Here is a 13,001-nt window from a genome sequence, read left to right as displayed (position 1 = left end):
ATCTGATTAGTATCTCATTGTTAGTTTCAACAGTTGCTCAATAAGGCTATAGTAACGCCGTGATTTTTAGAGTTTCATCACAAGTGTAATTAAAGAAGGATTTCTTCTTTCTCAATTAGTTTTATTGGGAGTTTGATGTGTCTTTATCAGCAGAGTAGTGTTATGATCTACTTTAATTCTTTTGAGATTGTTAGAGCTCCAATGTTAAACAGAATATTAGCTGATCAAGTAATTAGTTCATCTTTGTCTTTATTGTGTTAGAGCCCTTGCACCATGAATGACAAGTCTTATTATTTTATCTTCTCCTCTTAATGGATTTAATAGGGACAGTAGCTCATGGAGTCAAGGTTTTAAGTCCCTTGATTTTTACTTTTTAACAAAAAATATGTTATCCAAAAAATAAAAAATAAAATACATAAACCCCAACCCAGGTGAGGTGATTTGATTTCTGAGAAAAACAACATACTGAAAACAATTATATCACATCATTTGAATTACAGGAATATTAATGGACACAATGTTATGATCTATGCTTTGGGTTTTATTTGTGTTTCTGTTTTTGATCATTTCTTTTCTGCTTTACTATCTTAGATCTTGCTGTATTGGTAAGTTGGTACGTTTATTGGTACGTTACATTATATTAGTTTCTTATTTGTTAGTTCTGAGTGCTTTTTGGATTTTGTTCACCTTGACTAATGTTTCCTTCTTTGAGTCCCAGTCCAGCTCAGGTTTTCATTTATCTTCCCTCGGCCTGCTAACCTGCTCACCTTCATAGCTGTAATCCATAATCTGATTCTCTTCTGTCTGCAGTCATCCTCAGCTGATGATGATACCGACGTCATTGCCTAGATTTGCAGACATTTTCAGCAATTGCTTAAACGAAAAGCATCACATTCATTTCAAACTACAGTCTGGTTTAGGTCCGACCTCAAAACAAGAATGCATAGCACATACCTCCTCTCTCATTTGTAGTATAATTCAGTGAATGCATAGAATTTGTGGTAACTAAAACATTTTGGGTTCAGTTTATTTGTGGGGATATTTTGTACAAATTATTTTGTGTCTCTAAGCGCCTCTCTAGAAAAGGGAGATTAAAACCGTCTACCTCAAAATGCTGCTCTGTCCTGACAAAGAATAGGTCAGCAGGTGACCTTAAGCTGAGTTCAATCTCGGACAAAACCTTTGTTGTGACAGATTCAAAAAATAAGAAAAATTAGTGGTGAACTCTCTGTTTGCGACAGACTCGATGACCACCGATTTAGTTTTCCCTTCTACCAAATATGATCTACAACTGATAGCCATTTTTAAAAATCTTTTCTGGCAAAGTCGTGAAGTGTGACTTCTAGTGCCAGTACTTCCCTCTTCTCCTAATCATTCCTTCTCTTTTTTCACTGAGTCAGACTCTAACTTTAAAATGTTGACATAAGTAAATTGCTGTCCAATCGTTGTTGGACTGCTATCTCTATCGGCTTTTTCTGCAGCAGTAAGAAGTACTGCTGCTCCATCGCACAGTGAGGCAGCAGTATATTTTGAGATTATATAAAGTCAAGCTTGTAGTCTAGGACATGTCCAAGTCCTATTCATGCTTTGAAATTGTTCATTCTGTACCAAATGCTAATAATATTTCAAAGAAAAAACAAAAACAAACATTAGATACACTACTACTCTATGCAATAGAAACTAAAGTACACCATATTTATTCAATAGCACCGCTAAGTCTTTCCCAGACGGAAGAAGCACAGACTGATAAGACATTTGCTCAGTGGAGGAGTTGGACACAGAAACTTATCTGTATTGACGAGGTGGGAGCTGTCTTTGTCACCCCACTCCAGGGGTTTTCAAAGTTTGTATTATCTCTAACCTTCAATTTAGTTAACACCCACTTCCTGTATTTACTGGGTGGCGGTCACTTGGTCATTGTTGGAAAAGTGTCAGCATGAGACAGACTGATTAGAAAAGCTTGGTGACGGTACTGATTAGAACAAAGTACAAAAGCCTGAAAAAGAAGAAGAAAAAAAACAAACTAATAAAAAAAAATATTATTGCAATCCAAATTCAATATGTTTATTTTCTGGTGTTTGTTCAACTAATGCTAGATTTTGAAAGCTGACTTTATTTCTGATATATTTGGTACGTTTACCCCTTTGCTCATTATTATGTAAAACCAAAGATCTGATTGTTTGTTTTCCAAGTCTTGAGCAAAGACACATTTCATCAAAATTTCCAGATGACATCAGGGAACCCACTGAACCGCACCCTGCCAAGCACGTGATGAATGCTGGGGCAAACAAAACTGAAAAAAAAAAAAAAAAACTGCTCCAGCAGGTGGTTATCTCTCACATTTTGACCCATGACCCCACTGTTCAGTTGGGTTTGGTCACAACGCCTGCCATTAGTCAAAGTAGGAGCAAGAAGTGGTGCAATTAGGCCCCTCTTATCAGCTCAAACAGTGGGGACCCCTGCCTTAATGTCGGTTAGGTTTGAGGTGATGGGTGACTCCAGGGTGGTTTTGTGTTTGCACCTGATGTTTGCATGCAAATGTAGAGACAGTTTTGTCCTTTATTTCTACACTTTTAAATCTCTAATACCACTGGCAGAATTTCTCTTTAAAAAAAAAAACAAAAAAAAAAAACATCGTTTTTGCTGTTACTGCAACATGTTGATCACAAAGTTTAAAGTAACAACAAAGAAAACCAGATTTATGGGTTTTAAAAGTGTCTGTCTATATGTGCTTCCATGCTGTATGTATGTATGGAATGAGTTTATGGGGACAGCTGCATCACATTGGAACCCCTCCTGCATTTCCTCCGATTACTCCTTTGCAGCCACAGATGTGTTTAGATTTTTGCAGCTGGCCTCTTCACCTGTTAGGTGAGAATTAATCAGATATCAGGTGTCACTTAATATCACTACCTGATTAGTTTGTTTGTTTTTTTCTTATAAAGTTTGACTTTTTGAGTGAAGCCACAACAAGCTTCATGGCTCTGACACACAAAGGTGATAAGACAGAGTGACCTAATTTAATCCATGTGCTCAACATGCTACTTTAAGGAATATGTAACTCCTCTACACTTTTAATGAAGAAATAGACTTCCAATCTAATAATATTTTTCCACACATACCAATAGTTGACTTTGAAATTAATCATACAACACTTGTAAGCATTTCATTAAACTCAATTTTTGCTGTTTCTGACTGTATTATGTACCAATAATCCTTTATCGTCTTTTGTTTGCGTTGTTTATGCTTTTTGAAGATTGACTCAGATTTTGCTTTGCCACCGTCATTGACTTGCAGGTGTGGAGTTACTCGTAATGACAGTCTTTGTTCTTCAGAATGGCCTCAGTCTTTTCTCTCCCTCTTTTTTTCCACCTCACGTTAGCTGAGCACACCGCCCTGGGCCGTGTGACTCAGGCATATGCACTACATGGGAGGCACCAAAATAAAACATGAAACAAGAGAGAATGGATGTACAAGGTGTAGGTGTTCCTGGATCTTGCAAAGCATGAAAAAAGATGAAAAGGGGATCTGTTATTCAGAGATGTGGGAGAAGAAAATAAAGAACCCTTGATGTGGTTTAGGTGGATTAGTACTGATCACAATGCACTCTGTGAACTCTCACCGCTCCAGTCATGAATATCATAATCTGTAGGATAGGGACATTTTTATATTACATTTTAATATTACATTTGTACAATGCAATATCTCGCAAACATTTTCACACCCCTTGAAATACGTTATTCATTTTATTTTATTATTAATTAAAAACAGGAAAAGTTAGGTGTGCATTGTATTCACCTCACTTTACATTGATATGCCAAAATAAAAGCCAGTGAAACTCAATAGCCTAAGTAGGCAGCCGTAATATTATTATTTTTTTCTAATTTCAGGTCAATTTCAGGTCAGGTATTTTGGAAAACCCTTTTTATCATCACCAAGAAACATACCTAAAAACATCAGATAACATCTAACCCCAAAACAAAGATCCCATATCACTCCACCAACTTGCAAACACGGTTAAAAACTGTGCATTAAGAGGCCACATGATTGTTTTGACAGTAGAAAAAAGGCCAGTGCTGGGAACATCTGGACTCTGCTAATCACTCCATTAGGCCATTGCTACTAAAATCCTGTTGGACACAGACTAACCCTGAAATCCTGTGTGTTTATCAGATCGTACGTGTGTTTTGTTGTGAGCATGGCCCTATCTGATCTGAGCACCCATATGCTGACTTTTTTGAACTCATTAATCAAGGATTTGAATAGATGAGAATAGAAAGAAATAACAACAAGCTGGATCAAATAGGATTAATCCACAGATGCTATTAAAAAGACGAATTCTGGGCTTATTTAAAGGCATATTTTATTTTTATGAGTTTCCAAAAGATTCTTCCTTTTACAAGTATGGAATTACAAGCCATATTTCATCTCAGTGCCCCCAATACTTCCACTATTGGTCCTATGAGGGTTAACTTTATTCATACTGCACTATAAAACAAATGTGTTGCACCGAAGTCTGGCTTCGTAGGAGTCATCATTATCTAGTTCTTATCGGCATCATCTGGTGAAGTGAGTGTAAAACGATAAATGGGCCACGCATATGAAACTGTGTAAGAGCTCAAGAACTCTTAAGAGTTTCTGAGCTGCAGCATTTTGCCTACTAGTTAGGAAAAAATGAAATGGTGACAAAGAGACAAATGACAAAGGATACAAATGATTTGTAAGCACTTGGAAAATAAACAACTAACCAGCCATACCTAATAACTAATGTTGACGTCTCTCTTTTAGCTTCCTAAGCTCAGTGACTGAGCTGCATTCAGTCATTTCTACTTCAAATTTACATTAATTGCACTGATAAAACTCAAACTGCACTTTTCCAGAGAGACCAGGGATTCATGAAAACACTATTTGAGGTTTCTGAAACCTGAGTTCTGTATGAAACAAACAAACAAAAAAAAAACTATGTAGAATTGAAAACAGAATTGTCTATGCCTTGTTGTAGTGTTAGGGCAACTTTAAAATTAGACAAGTATGAAAATCTCAATGTATCACAGAGTCTATAAAACAGTCTGTGATTTGTGAAACATTTATTTCTGATGCCAAAAAAATGACAATTATTTGATTCTATGACTTTATCAAAGGTCAGTGTCTGCTACCCTCCAGTTAATGTGCTACATTTGTAAATTCTAATAAAACGTGCTGAACTTGTGTAGATAAAAAAAAAAAAAATTGAAACATCTGATGCAACATGGGCTTCTTTAAAGGTTTTCTATGTTGTACAGAAATAATTTAAAATACTATATTTCATAACTTTTAAATGAAGGGCCAAGGAACACTTGGAAAAAAGAAACATAAAACAAATCTCAAGCAAAAGAGGTTTGAAACTTTATGAACTGAAGAAGAAGCCTACATTTACATAAAAAATACAGACTTAAATCCTATGAGATGGAACATATAGCACAATAAGGAAACGTGCTGTATAAAACTGTAATTAACTGCAACAGGATACACAGTAAAAAGTCACACACACAAATCCTTTAACTTGGAACAGCTAGAAATCCCCCAAGAAAAACCCCCCTGAAAAGCAGAGCCCATGGCATTTCTTACTTTCACTTCTGATCAAGTTATAAGAACAAATCTCAGCTGGGCCCATCTCACGTTGTTGTCTGTTAGGGGAAGTCTGTCTAAATTTAGCCTATCTGTCCGAGCTGCTTGGAAAAGCAAACTTAAACCCCAGCTGCAGCGGGATTTCCTGTTGAGCTAAAGGTCAGGTCCGCATAGTGTCCAACTCTTGCTTTCTGCGCAGTCATTGTGACAGCTAGGACCACGTCAGCACTAATAATGCCTCTAAGTCTCCTCTTGTGTTAAAAGCCAGTAATCTTAGCTGCGCTCAGGGAACCCAAGCTCCGTAATAACAGGAGCCTCGCTTCTATTGTTTATGGCACGCACTCTATTTTTAGTGCAGCAGCTCCTTTTTTTAGCTCAGGCGACATAAATAGTTCCAACAAATCACAAGTCCAGCATTGTGTGCTCAGGTCTGAGGCTGCTCATGTCACCAGTGAAGTAGAGTGGCTGCAAGCAGGTAAACATGCCAATTTACAGCTTATGGTGGCTACTTTGTTATCAGCAAATCCACTGAGCTGTTTATTTTTAACTTTGACAATTAACATTTTTTTTTGTTTTTCAGCACAATACACAAATAGCAAGAAATCATCTTTGTCGTAGCATGGGTCCACTTGTTTGCAACGATGAAGAGTTTGCTTTCACTTAGGGAAAACATCAGTAATCAGTTTGCAGCATAAGCAAGAGGAACAACTGTGTAGATAAGAAGAAGTGCAGATCAAAGTGCATCTAAATTGTTGAATTCTCGACATGACCAAACTTCAAAATAAGAGGATTAGATAAAAGGTGATTTATCTAATCACCAGTAGCCAAAAGGATTACCCAGTAGCATGCTTCTTCTTGGAAGGCTCACATGTTTGACAATAGCCTCAAACATTTTAGTGAAGTTTTCTAAGAGGCCAAAATAAAAATAACATCCATCCATTGTCTGACATTCTTATCCTTAATGGGGTCGCCAGAGATGCTGGTGCTTTTCTCCAGCGGTCAACGGGCGAAAGGCGGGTTACACCCTTGACAGGTTGTCAGTCCATCCCAGGGCAAAATGAAAATATCCTGAACGGTATTTGTGGTCTTGTATAGCAACAGTGAGCAATATTTCTCTCTATCTTCTTGAGCCAAGAGCTCTCAAATTTGCCATGGGTGTCTTTGTTGCTATTAAATCATGAACACTAACCTTAACTGAGGCATGAAGCCTAGAAAATATAAGATATTCTTGGTTGTTTTGTGACCTGCTAGATGAGTCATTGATGCACTCTTGGTATTATTGTGGTAAGCTGGCTTCTTCTTGGAAGGTTCAACACTATTCGTCGTTTTCTGTATTGTGATTTATTAAGAATCCCATAGAAATGGCTTTGTGACCCAACTTTTAAGATTATTTTAACATTTTGACCTATTCATTGTAAATATAAAAATGGTAACATTACAGTGTGTTTAAGAACATGCAACAAACATAGAAGAAATATTTTGTCTTTATCTTTTATTTCCTGATTGATAATTCACCAGCCACTGTACCCATGAGAGTGTCTAAAGTTTGGGGGATTCGATGTTCAATTTCTCTCACCTGCACTTTCACTCTCCAATCAAGAACAGCAACCAGCTATTTCTAAACAGAACCCATAAATGATCTGACTACACATAAAAGCAAGTCATAATACTCGGAGGCATTTCTGCAAGCCGTTACTCACATGTAAATTACAATCAGGACCAGTCATACCAGCATGTGTCTCATTTTGTGTCACGACTATATGAGAAAATCGAAAGGCCTTATGCAACCCCTCGCTTGCTGGTACCATGATCCTCCCAGCTCCACAGAAATGTCATGTTGAACCACTGTTTTTCTGTAATTGCTGTTTCTCTCTCTCGGTTCTCTGTGGTTATCCAGGTCTACTGAATCTCAGGTCTATATAGGGAAACAGCTGAGCAATCTGATTCTGTAAAGGCAAAGTGAGGTGTTCTCAGAACTGCTGAAGCTGCAACGTGACTTTCCCCTTTTAGTAAAAAGGCTTTCATAATGACACATATCATTAGCTTATTTTAGGAGAGGAGAAACCTCGGGTGGATATGAAGCATGCACCAAAAGCGCCGTGTGTTTGCACGTGTGGCAAACGCATGGTGTGGAAAGCAGGATGGTCAAAAACGGTGAAAACATGTCTGTGCGTGGCCTCGTCATCAAAGGTGTGTTCTGAAAAGAAAGCTGCATTGTTGCTATTATCAAACAACTATCTTTTCCAAAGGTGACTTTTAAAAAAAGATTGTTTTGTTGACAGATAACAATTGCATTATGGATTTGATATTTTTGTGTGGTTTAGAATGTCAAAAATGAGTAAAGACCAAACAAAGCATGAGACTGCAGTTGCAACAAGAAAGCTTAAAAAGTTAGGTATTGGTGTCAACAGGAAACCCAGAATGGATTCACCAGCGGTCATGTTAATTTGCTAAATATTTCTAGGTCGCTGCAAATGCACTGTTCATTGTATTTACAATTCACTGCATTCAGACATGCAATTTTCCCCTCAGTTTCGTCTTTGAAGTAAAATACAACAAAGAGTGATTTACGTTAGTTGGTTTATTGCTTCAAATGTCACCGCATATCATTGCAATACAAATGTGATCTATCACAGAGGCAAACAACTGCACAACAGGGCTTGTATCCTCTTACCTCGAAAGCTCAAAGCAGCTGCTGTGGCTTGCCTTTGAAGAACCTCAAAAGACAATTCAGCATCTAAAAGCCCATCTTCTCTCTAATTACATCTTCTATGTATTATAGGGGAGTCAAATAATTCTCAGTTTTCAACTTTGTTTGCTTTGAGCTGGCTTGAAACACTTGCTGCTTTCTTTGTTCTTGATTACGGTGCAATGAAACAGTTGTCATAAACCCTGTTTTAAGATTAATTGTCCAAGATCTTGCTCTGCAAAGTCTGGAGGGAAAACTCCGACTGAAGGGGAAGTTGTGGACGTAAGATGACAGTGCACATTTCACTTCTAGTGTTTCAAAGACAAGAAGTGTCCTTCCACATAAACTGCAACATATAGAGCTCCCTTAGGTATAGTGCATTTGCACAGACCTTCTTGCCCCCTTATCCCTGCAGCATTGCTGGGTGGGCATGTCTCCAGTGGTCATTGGGTCAGAGGAGAAGTACATCCTGCACAGATTGGCAGTTTATCACATGGGTGCCCAAGTGCAGCCCTCGGACTCTGCCATCCTGCAAGTTTCACATGACTCGTTTCTCTAACACACCTGAATCAAATGGCTCATCAGCGTCCTCTAGCTCTGGGAGGCCTGGTAATGAGCCCATTATTTGATTCATGTGTGCAGAAGCATGGTTGTATCTAACATTGCAGGATAGTAGATCTTGAGGACTGGACTTGGGCACTCCTGCCTTAGAGCAGCTTAGATTTTGAGGGCGTTTTGTGAGGAAGCTGGATCAGCCGTGCATACAAGTGAAGGACATGCTGTCTTTAGAATCTATAGGAAAAGATCTGTAAGGAAGCTAAAGAAAAATGTTACTGAGTGTTGGGCCAATAACATTCCCAATATAAGAAATAAGTTGCAGAAAAAAGAAAAGACACAGACACTGTTTTCATACGTTTCTTTCTTTCGCACTTCAAAATGTTTCCAAAATAGCCAGAGCATCGTATCAAGGTTAAGGCACTTAGGTTTAGATCAGGGGAAAATAGTGATAGTTTAAATATATTTTTCTAAAATCCATTGCTGACAAGAACTGGATAATGCTTCCCAAGACAGACGTCATTTTGACAAGACATATTGTTGCAACTTTATTGTAAGACATTGTGAAACAATATCTTGTTACACCTCCACTGACTGCAAATTCCTTAAAACAGTTTGTGATTATTGAATCTTTTATTTGTGAAAGCAAAAATGGAGCTATGTTACCTGCTTTACCTTGAGAGTTGGGTATTCACTAGGTTGCTATGTCCGTACTTGCTCAATACTTATTTATCAGACTTAATTCTAACAAAAATATTTTTTTTAAATCATGTTTGTGCTCTTTCTCAAGCAGTTCCTTTAAACCACAGTCTTGGTCACCCCTTAATATAATGCGATACAACGCGTAGCAACTGTGCAACAAAGGACGTTGAGCAATTTGAAGCTCTTTCTGTGGATGAAATAGTCAAAAAAAAAAAAAAAACTCGTGCAAAATGTATGTAGTGCAAAAGCACACTTTTCTCTGAATGAGTTTAACTTAACTGTTGTCCCATCTTTGATGAAAAAAACAAAATAGGTTAGAACATCTAGGTCAATATATAACTGTACAACTAACCTGCTTCCATGTTCATGCTTATCAAGATTTGACACCATTTCTGGATTTTTTTCCTGACCTACATATGACCAAGCAGGAGTAAGTGCACGTATGTCACAGAAATTAAGACATTAGGAGATGCAGTAGCCTGACAAGAATCGGGAGATAGAGCCTTGAGCTGTGTTTACCATTTTAAGCATCCGGAATATGCAATACGAGAGCGAAGAGTCGGTGAGTCAGCTGCTTGGAGTGTTTATATGCGGATGATCGAAACTACCAAAGGAGCAGATTTTAAACTGATACTGCTAAATGCAGGTGAAGCTATTAGTCATGCGCCTCTTTGAAGAAAAGTCTCGAGGCAAGATTGAGTTCGAAAATATCCTATGCTGCAAGTTATCAAAGCACACAACTATACTCCAAATCTAGAAACCTACGCACCATCACATTTTAGATGCGTTGGAAGTTTGAAAGAGTGATTCAGGTTTACCGGGGGTGTGTGTGGGTTGCGACTGCCTTTGTGTTTGAGTGGAACTGAAAAGAGAATAGGATATGGTTCAGGTGAAAATGGATTAACAACAGGAGTGTTTGGCTGGAGGTGGGCAGAACATGTTTCAGTGCAGAGAAAAAGACAGAACAAATCCTAGAGGCAGACAGAAAAAAAATAAGAGAATTAATAATGAGAAGCATTGATGAAGATAACTAGATAAGAATTTTAGCTCCCGATTAGCAAGCACGTTATTTTGCAGAATTCCACAAGGAGAGTGTTGACCTCCTTAAATAACTGTTTGGTTCCTGGTAAGAAAGACTCCGCTTCAGTATATTGATCAAAGTTTGACAGAATCAGGGCCCGATGTACTCAAGCAACTGCTCTGGGTTGGTAGAGGCCACTAATCCATGCAGCCTGGAGCATTTTTATTTGTTTTGCCTCAGGGAATTTTGTTCCATTACTGCCACAAAGATAGTTGAATTTAGATCTAAAATTCTGGGACTTTTTTAGGACTATTTGCAAAAGGCACATCACTGCAAAACACTACGGTGAATTATGTTGAAGTTAGCTTGCCAACATGCTAACTCATGTTAACGTGAGTATCAAGATTGCTAACATGCTAATATGTTAGCAAACCTACCACTTCAAATTGTGCAGTGCTTTGTGATTATCTGTCATATGAAATCCTAATAAAACACAATGAGCTTTGTAGTTATGAGATGCACAGAGCTCAAGAGATGTGACTACTTTTTCAAATCACTCTATGCACTGAAAGCTATGTTAAGTTGGAACAGTTTAATTGGAGAAAATTAAAAGATACAAATGTTTTCTGCTTAGTTAAGTTTTTACACTTAACATGTAAAACTGCACAAATAAGACCAGATGTAAAGAAATTGTGGTCAAAGTGCTGACTCACTGCATCTGAGCAAGTTTTATTCTACAACTCCATCCAGACTACATTTTACTGGTAGCAAAAAAATGTAAAAAATGTTTAAGATACAGTACATACAGTAACACTGTAATTAGCAGCAAAATCCTTTTTGCTTGTTGTTTCTTTTGCAACTGCAGGTCTGCTTTGGATACTGCTTGTGCTCAGACCTAACCAGAAAGAACTAGATCCTAGGGGAGCAATCCTTACCTGAATACAAGATTAGCTGTCTGCACAGCACAACACAAGGCGAGAGTGTGAATGTAGGGCAGCCAGAGAAGGCACATGTGCATTAAGTCGATGACAAAACAGTAAACATGCTCTACAATGTGTTTGCTGCTCCATGTGTTCTTTTCCTAGGAGATTATCCTGAGCAGGAATGGAAAGGTTTATTCTTAGAGTCTCGGTTCCTTTTAAAGGGACTATTGCGGCTATGTTTAACAGACAAAACACAGAGTTTCCAACTCTGGCTCACCGAGTTTCTAAAAGGAGCACTGTCTAATTCTGGAAAAGTATATTCCGCTCTGCACTGGTTTTGCAGTCCTCTCATGTGATTTAGTTATGCAGCAGGAGTCATTCTGGGGACATGTCAGCGATAATGTAGCCGATGTGGTTTCGCTAATGTCAAGCACCTGCAACTTGATTGTTTTGCTAAACACGTTAAACTATTTGCCCTGACCAATAGTCGTTTTATTACTAGAAGCTACAAATAATAACTGAAGGTTCTGTACATCTGAGTTGCTACTGTTGTGTGCTCTGTGTGCCAGAATGGCTCAGGATGTGTCAGTTGTCACCTTTTAACAGAATGACTGTATGTCTGCATCTTTTCCGATTCAAAGTTTTAGTTTTCTGTTGTTTACTCAGTTTTGTCTTTTACAGATACTTGTATGAGTCTTTGTTGGACTTTGAGTCAACACTTTGGATGGTTTTCAGGGTGGAGGACAGTTGTGATTCAGACAGAAAAACTTTTTTTTTCAAGAAAACATGCTACATCTGCTTTTAACAGAAACATCTTTTCTGGGTGTGGAGACAATGGATATGCTATAAGTTTTGTTCGTTGAAAATGCTGTTTGAGCAAAGGATGTGAATGGAAATTCATCAGTGGGTGTGTGTGAGCCATCTGTTATAGAGTATGTGTGTGTGTGTGGGTGTGTGTGTGTGTGTGTGTGTCTGTGTCCCTGCCTGTCTTGTGAACAGTCTGTTTGCGGGTGTGTGCGAAGAACGAATTACCAGTTTGGTTCCAATGAGCTAGACACCTGTAAGTCACCCATTCATTCCCTAAATATCAAAACAGGCTATGCAAAAAAAAAAAACACAAGACACCCTGGCATGCAGACATGCAAATGCATTAACATTTATGCTTTTTTAAAACTGCTGGTGGTGCATGAGCATGTACGCATATGAAAATGTGATCACATGGCAGACATATGATGTTTAACTACAAACATGCTTTACTCCAGATCCCTGCATGGACTCCAGCAGGCCAAACTAAAGAAGGCACATCTAAGGTGCAGTGATAAAGTGTCCTCAGCTGACACTCGTTATTTTAAGCGCGTGTGTACTAAGGAAGATGACCTGCTTTGACCTTTTTAGTAGACTGACACAAACCTTACACAATCGAGCCTTGTTTCTCTGCTCCCTTGAATGCTCCGGAAAAGTATTGTCATCTGCAGACATTTTGAAGTTAAGAAATGTTCAGGTT

Source organism: Poecilia latipinna, unplaced genomic scaffold (genome assembly GCF_001443285.1).
Source record: "Poecilia latipinna isolate Pla-1442-1.1 unplaced genomic scaffold, P_latipinna-1.0 Scaffold91, whole genome shotgun sequence".
NCBI lineage: Eukaryota > Metazoa > Chordata > Actinopteri > Cyprinodontiformes > Poeciliidae > Poecilia > Poecilia latipinna.
This window is presented reverse-complemented; position numbering follows the sequence as displayed.